This window comes from Malus domestica, chromosome 05 (assembly GCF_042453785.1).
Source record: "Malus domestica chromosome 05, GDT2T_hap1".
NCBI lineage: Eukaryota > Viridiplantae > Streptophyta > Magnoliopsida > Rosales > Rosaceae > Malus > Malus domestica.
Window position 1 is genome coordinate 21,713,515 of NC_091665.1, and position 8,248 is coordinate 21,721,762.

Consider the following 8,248-nt stretch of genomic DNA (forward strand, 5'->3'; position numbering starts at 1 on the left):
TACAGGTAGTCGGGCCCCCAGCTCTTCTCGCATGATGGTAGAGCTTATTGCTACTTTAGATACCGTCAAACATGCGAATAAGTCCTCCGCTACTTCTAGGGAGGTGATGTCGAGTACTTCTTCAAGTCCTTGAATGTGCATTAGCGAGCCTCATCCCAAAGTGCATGCTTCTCCGCCAAAGCAAAAGAGTCTGCCAGAGTTAGATCTTCTTTCATGATCAATTTTCTGAATAGCAGGTGGTCTGCTGGAAGGCCTTTTTGGAAGGCTACTCTAGCTATCGAGTCATTGCATCTGACTATCCTTGCCTTCTCTGCTTTGAATCTCCTCACATAGTCGCGAAGTGACTCCTTTAGGTTCTTCTTGACATCGAACAAATGGTCAGACTTCTTTTTGATCGAGCGATAGGATGAATATTCTTTGGTGAAAACCAAAGAAAGTTCGTAGAAATTCTGGATGGATTATGGCGGCAGGATGTAGAACCAATTTTACGCCTCGTCATGTAGAGTGGTGGCGAATATCTTGCACATGAGATTATCGTTGTTTCGATAAAGGATCATTGCGCTTCGGTAACGCTTTAAGTGTCTCTTCGGGTCTTCATCCCCTTTGAAAGATGTGAAATGTGGCATGCTGAACTCGCGTAGAGGCTCTGCTTGCTCGATCTCTTCCCTGAAGGGTGACTTGCTTATGTTGGTCATGTTCCGTCGTAGTGCCTCGTCGGTGACCTCGTTGCGTTGGAAATCATGCAATCGCTTGGTCAAGAGTTTCTCTACTTCTTCCTGAATTTGTCTTTGTTGGGGTAGCTGAGATCTCGACTGCCCCCAGCCATGACTTGCTGGTCTAGGCTGCTCTTCCATGTGTTTGGCTCGTCTATGTCACGGATGCAGTGCATGTGGTGCGTTCCTAGCAGGCGAGTGAGTTCTTCGCAGGCTGCTAGTTGAACTTGAGCTGGATTGTGTAACTGCTTCTCTCCGTCCGTCGTGCTGCCTACTCTGATGTGAGGTGGATGATGCTCATTGCGGGCTTAGCCGCGAATAAACACTTTACCCGGAAGGTTGCTCATGTTGACTATCGGAATGTGACCCCAACCGTGAATGTGTGCTCATCCGTGGGCCTAGTCGAGAGTGCACGCTCCTCTGCGCGCTAAGACGGGAGTATACGCTATCTCGGGGGCCCAATCGGGAATGTACACTGCCCGAACGTTCGGCTCGTGGCTGGTCGAGTGGCTGCTTGCCGGGACCCTGCTAGAAAGGTTCGTCTGCCCTTATCCTACTTCAGGATACCTCGTCCGGGGCACGTTGGATCCTGATGCGTTGCAAAAGTTGATTCACCAAGGTTGTCTGCTGTGCAAGGGCGCTCGTCAACTCTATGACTTGTCGAGACAAGTGTTGTTCGCCATTTGGATTGGAAGAGCTAGGAAGGAATGTGCCTCCTTAGGCAATGGAAGGGTGGTAGACTCCGGGCGCAAGATTTGAGTTGGGAAATGTCAAATCCGTAAAAAAAATATGGTGAGAATGCCCCCGGCTCGATGGTAGGTCCGAATGGTTAAGATAGTCTTGGGCCGACTTGGGCTTCTTGGAAAGCCACGGGAGCAGGCTGGGCCACGGGAGCAGGCTAGGCCACGAGAGCAGGCTGGGCCGTGAGAGTGGGCTGCTCGACTGGAGCAGGATGGGCCACGGGAGTGAGCTGCTCGTCGGGAGCAGGCTGGGTCACGAAAGTGGGCTGCTCGACAAGAGCAGGTTGGGCCGTGAGAGTGGGCTGCTCGACAGGAACAGGCTGGGCCACAGGAGTGGGCTGCTCGTCGGGAGCATGCTGGGTCACGAGAGTAGGCTGCTCGGCAGGAGCAGGTTGGGCCGTGAAAGTGGGCTGCTCGACAGGAGCAGGCTGGGCCACGAGAGTGGGCTGCTCGTCGGGAACAGGCTGGATCACGAGAATAGGCTGCTCGGCAGGAGCAGGTTGGGTCGTGAGAGCAGGTTGCTTGGCGGGAGCAGGCTGGGCCACAGGAGTGGGCTGCTCAATGGAAACAGGCTGCTTAGTATGTGATACATGCGAATGCGAGGCTTGGGCTCGGGCCCGTGCAAACTTGGATGGCACGGCTTGGGTCGTGGTCTTGGTGTCGTGAGCCTTGGATGGCACGGCTCGGGCCGTGGTGAAGGCACCATGGACCTCGCCACGGGTAGCTACCGAGGTAGCCACCACGGTGGTTCCCATGGTGGAAACTCGTGGTGGTGGTGCTGCTCCACTTATTGTCGCATTTAGCCTCACGGATATCCGCAATCCCATTTCTTGAACATTAGAATTTTCACTTGTGGAATTTTCTAAATTTCTAGCCATTATATTTTGCTTATACGTTTTATCAAAGAACCTTTGCAAGTAAAAAATTCTAATAATAAGAACGTATGAAAAATATTCAAATGGACTAGAAAATAAAGAAAAAACCTTTTTGTGCGAGAGTCTTCTACGAGTATGGATTTCAACTCTCAATGAAAGCACCAATTTGTGGAGGCAAATTTCTTCCTCCGTGATCTTGGACAATTTTGCACCTACAAAACAATTAACACCTTAGGTTAAGGCCAAGAGCCTCACGCGCCCACGATGAATGGGGGGGGCTTTGGCCAAAGAACCTCCGATGCCAAAGTTAGAATTTAGAGAGAAAGAGTTTTTAGAGAATTTTGGGATTTTTGCCAAAGTGTTGGAATGAAAGTTTTGTGAAAATGGGAGCCTTTTATAGGGTTTGGCCGGTCCACTTTTTAGAGAAAGTGGCCGGCCATTAAGTGGGTTTTGTGGTTGAATTTTGGGTTTGATTAGCCAATTTATTATGATTAATTGGCTAATTAAACATAAAGGGAATAAAGGATGGTTATAGAATCAATTAGTTAGCTTAATTGGGGTAGTAAAGTGGGAAAAGATAGGAAAGGTAGAAAGCTAAGGGGATGGCCGGCCATGTGGTATTTTATGGGTAAAAGGGATCACTTAATTGACAATTTAAGGGATTAAATAGGCAATTAAGTCCTTAATTTGCCATTTATCATGATTTTTAGAAGGAAGGTTTTAGAAGTTATGGAAAGAATAAAATAAATAGCTAATTGATTAGCTAAAAGAAGGAAAAAGAGGTAAGAAATATATGGAATCAAATAGGTTTTAAGTTGATACCTATTTTGGGCACTTTTGACTTGGTTTAGGGATGATTGCCCGCTGCTCGCGCGTAGGAATCCCAGTATGCCTCAAGGGTATTTTTGTCCTCTTTTACCCAAGAATCCACGTGTCGCCTTGTGATTATTTTAGGCTCCACAATTCTTTTTGCACTGTGGTAGATTATAAAACAACACTCAGGGCCTTCACAATAGGTATCAACATACACTTTTTCCCTTCAGCATGTGTTACAATGTGCCTTGACAACTCGTCATTATTCTCACCCACTTGGTTATGAAGCAACTCACCTTCGTATCACCAACCAGGTGATAATTTTTTCCTTTGGCAACTTACCACCCTTTCCACTAACTAGGTAATGAAGGAACTCACCTTTGTCCACTAACTAGGTGATGGAAAGTACAACCAGTACTCCACTCTTTTCAGTAACCAGGTAATGAAGGAACTCACCTTATATCACCATGCAGTATGAAGCATTATTAACATCTCCTTCGACTGTACCAGAAGGTCAAACATTATAGTACATACAAGGAGACCGAAGACTCTCATCAACTATAAAAGGAGACCGTTCTCGTACAATTAATTCCTAATATCATTATTGCGCTTAAACTCGTCATTAGGACTCACTAATGATGATTATGCTTAAACTTGTGTCTTGTGTAAAATCTTCACTATTAATGAGGACTCCTCTACCCTCGTGGACGTAACTCAATTTAAGGTGAACCACGTACATCCTGTGTTGCTTTCCTACCACTATCTCTTTAAATATGATCCTCACTAGGTGACCAGAGCAACCTTGCGAAGGTTACAAACTTGACACTTTACTTTGTTCCAATGTCTCACTGATTTTGTGCATCAACATTTGTAAATAGTTTGCTACAAGCAATTGAGCCCAAGCGATGCCGCGAGTTTTAAAACTGTGTTAAACAAGTGGAATAAATTAAAATCTATTAGCATCCTTCTGTTTAATAAAGAATAAAACATTGATGTGTGTAGTATATAGCAAAAGTTTTAAAACTCTTTAATTCTTCTTTCTAAGTAAATGTGACAAATACGTACAATCCAATCTTCAACCAATTCAAGCATATACTTTTTCTTTTCTTCAATCAAATTTGTTATGTCACCCAAGGTCATGCAAAGTCAGCTAATTGAAGACATTTGTGTTAAGTTGGGCAAAAAGTTGAGTATGCTTTAATTGAAAAAATAATCACTAATACAATTAGGCAAGAAGGTGAAGGAGATAATCATGAGGAGCTAGAACTCCAAATTGTGGTATCAACTCAAAAAAATAAAAATAAAAAATAATCGTCCCTAACAACAGTAGAGAAATATTTTAGTCCATCTTAGACTTTTATTTGTGACCTTGCTTATTATTTTACTTATTAACAATTACTACTATGTCGAGGCGAGTTTCTTTACAACGAGACCAAGAAAAATGATAACTTATTACAATGTCGTATTTTTAGTTGAACCCAAACTGGGACCAGAACTGTTTATGACTATAAATAAGTAATTCCTTTATAGTGAGAGGTTTTACTATAGCATTCACAACTCTTGTAGCTTTTTATTGAATTATTGAATCTCAGAGAATACTTACATTAGTGAAAGGAAATACAAATGTAGAAGGAATTGAACACAAATATATAAAAAGGAAAATTATCCACTGAAATGTTTATAATGAACAATAACTTTCTTTTAATTTCTCAAATTCTTCTTAAGCAAATTTTTTAACCAGTGTGCTAAGAGTTTTGGGTGTGTTTTATGCCGATCATTATAATCCATGTAGTTTAAACCAAATCGGACCGTATATCCAGAATCCCATTCAAAGTCGTCCAACAATGTCCATGGAAAGAATCCCTTCACTTTCGAACCATTTCTGCACACACATACACAAATGTTTAAATGGATTAGGCCAATATAATGATTAAATAACAATAACTTAAGAAGGCTAGGCAGTATATAGCCTTAATTAAATTTAGTTTTTTCCTCTAAAAATATAAAGAAAAACGTGTAGTTTCATTTTACACCATTATAAATATGTGAAACTTATGCAATTAAGCAAGGATTAAAAGTATCTATTACATACCATTCTTAGTAATATAAATGAGTGGATCATTATATTTTTCCTTTGTATAGAGCACAAGATCGTGAATTCCTTTTGGATATGCATATAACCAATCTAAAGCTGTCTGCAATTCCATTTCAAGATAATACGTAAATGTTGGGGGAAAAAAACTAATCCTCCAAATGCAAATAGCTCAAAATGATAAGTTTGATGTATACCTGTGGACCAATAAGTACTCTATTAAGCTCGGCTGCCACAATATTTACAAACATTAGAATACAATTGGTGTAAATAATAGAATATAATTAATGTAATTCAGATGTTAAACTTGGTCAAGAAGAACAAAGAACTTAAGCTATTCAAAGTAAGTTTCCTTTGGCACTCACTGTAAGATCAGCTCGAGGATCTGTTACGTAGCCTGTTGTGAATTGTTCTTAGGTGTACTAGATGTGTATCTAGCAGTATAATAATTTATTCCAAGAAAATCAAATGATCCGTTTAGCAACTTGGATTGTTCTTTTGTGAATTTTGGCAGTCTTTTTCCAACAATTGATCGCATGGTGTGTGGATAGTCACCACTTGTTAATGGGTCCAAAAACCTACAAAACATGAAAATTCCAAATATTAGCCTAATTATAGCATAATATAGAAAGAGTACTGCTAGCTAGATAGTATCAATGTTACAAGTCGTAAGTAAACATGTAATTGGGTTTATATATAATTTAATAAGACACTTGCCATCCAAACATAAAATCCAAAGATCGTAAAGCAGCATCTTTATCTGCTTTGACTCCGAAGCAGGCTCAAACCAATGTGACACCAATGTTATCCATATTAAGCCATTATGAGATGCCTACACAAAAATATGAATTTTGGTTGAATAAGTAGGAGTTATAGAAAAAGATACAACCTTTAGATTATCATACTACTCAGAGTATTCCCTCTTGTATTACAACTCAATAATAAGGATTCATATAGAATTCTCAATTAGGAGCCAATAATCTGATACCAAAAAAAAATAAACAGTTATTGAACCTGATATCTATTCTTATACAATTCTACAGCTACTCCATGAGCAAGAAGAATGTGGTGTGTCACCAAGGATGGTTCAATTGCTGAATCTCCACCAGTGCAGTTTCGGTTTTGCCAAGAAGAGCAGCGTCCCGGTGCTTGAGTCCCAACAGCATAACCCATGTTACTAAAAGTATATGGATCATTTATTGTGAACAAGTGCTTGACTCGATCACCAAATTCCTTATAACAAAGTTCTGCATGGTCTTTAAAATGATAGATGTAGATACAAACGGCTTTAAACAATACGAGGGCTTAAGAAACCACCATATTCATCTTCTAAAGCTTGGGGAACATCCCAATGAAAGAGTGTTACAAACGGCTTTATACCTATATATACATGATCACTAAAATCAAATTAAAAGTCTTATTGAATGATGTTCGGAAAATTCATGTAATAATTGTTTAAGGTAGGATGATTAACCATTGCGTAGGAGTTCATTGATGACATTGTTGTAATAATCAATTCCTTTCCTGTTAACACCACCACTTAACGATCCATCTAATTAGAACAAAAATAACAAGAAAAATAATGGTTACCCAGTAGATAACTCGATCACATTACTGTAGTTAAAAGTAATGATTTTCTTGTAGGAAAAATAATTCTTATGCATAATATTGACATTGTTCTCAACCAATTATGCGGATGTGGAGCAACTTACTTGGTAATAATCTGGACCATGAAATAGAGAATCTGTAAGCATTCAACTCCATATCCTTCATAATCCCCACATCTTTCTGGAATGACAAAAGGATATATATAATCATAATAAGATAAAAATTAAAATTAAATATTGAGGATCTTATTATATTGTTCTTTTTTTTTTTTTTATAAAGGCTCCAATTTAATATGTTAACATGTGCCCTTCAAGTATAAGGGGTCAAGAGAGAAAGTTAAGAGATTCTAGGCCTTATAGTGATGATATTGATCAATAGCAACATCCCCGTTACTATCATCAGCAATTTTTTATGCAGTTATTCAACAATATAATGGTGAAATCCATATTATGTGCAAAGTACTTTATATGCGTGCGCATTGATGAAGTATATACATATGTTGTACATATCACATGACCACGTACTATTCGTCTCCCAACAAAGTGCATGGTTATTATAGAGGTTGGAGTTTAGGTTTACTTGTCCTCACAAAGAAAAGAATGAGGTGCTATTTATACTCCTTTGAAATGAAGTAACTAAAGTTTTCATTTTACCAATTGATTAAATCACAGACCTGGATGTTTGTGGGTGTAGGTATCCCATATGCTTGGTCCTCTTCCATCTTCTTTTACTGCACCTTCATACTGAAATATACGAACATGCATATACGTAAGAGTACTACTAGACAAGCAAGGAAGAAGTCAACCTGGTAAGATGCGGAACCTGTGCCAAAAATGAAACCTGCTTCAAAATTGCGGTGATTGAGAAATTCGCAATGAACAGGTGGATCCGTATTAGTAGCTTTGCCATTTGTCAATGATCGTGAATATTTCATTGCTATAACAAGTGGATCCAAAAAGCAAAGATCGTGCATATTTCATTGCTATAACTTGGGGAGTTTTGATATCGATGGAGATAATTACGTTGTCTCTTCCTGGAATATTGCATGGCGTTTTTATAGAGAAAGGGAGGAAGGGATATGGTGTCTACGTACTGGCTCATGAGAATAGTGAAGGGTTAAACTTTGTAAACAAAATTGGCTTTGGAAATCCAAGTTTAAAGTCCAAGACATGGTCTGTAGTTTAAAAGAAGCACGTTTCAGGTACCCAAAAGTTGCGTACGTACGTAAAACAATGGATAATCCTTGCGTTCCACCTTTGAGGAATGCACATATTCTACAAATTTGATATTGTGATCATTCAGTTTTTTAATCTTTATTTGAAGATCATCTAAACAAAAATAAATATTTAAATCTGAGATCGTTTAATCATTTAAATATATGAACCCAATTGACAGTGTAGGCACTAA

At 39.5% G+C, this 8,248-nt stretch overlaps 1 pseudogene; it reads right to left on the reverse strand.

The window, feature by feature from the left end:
* Positions 1–5,494: 5,494 nt before the first annotated feature.
* LOC139195926 (cyanogenic beta-glucosidase-like) lies at positions 5,495–7,879 on the reverse strand (annotated as a pseudogene).
* Between the last annotated feature and the right edge of the window lie 369 nt (positions 7,880–8,248).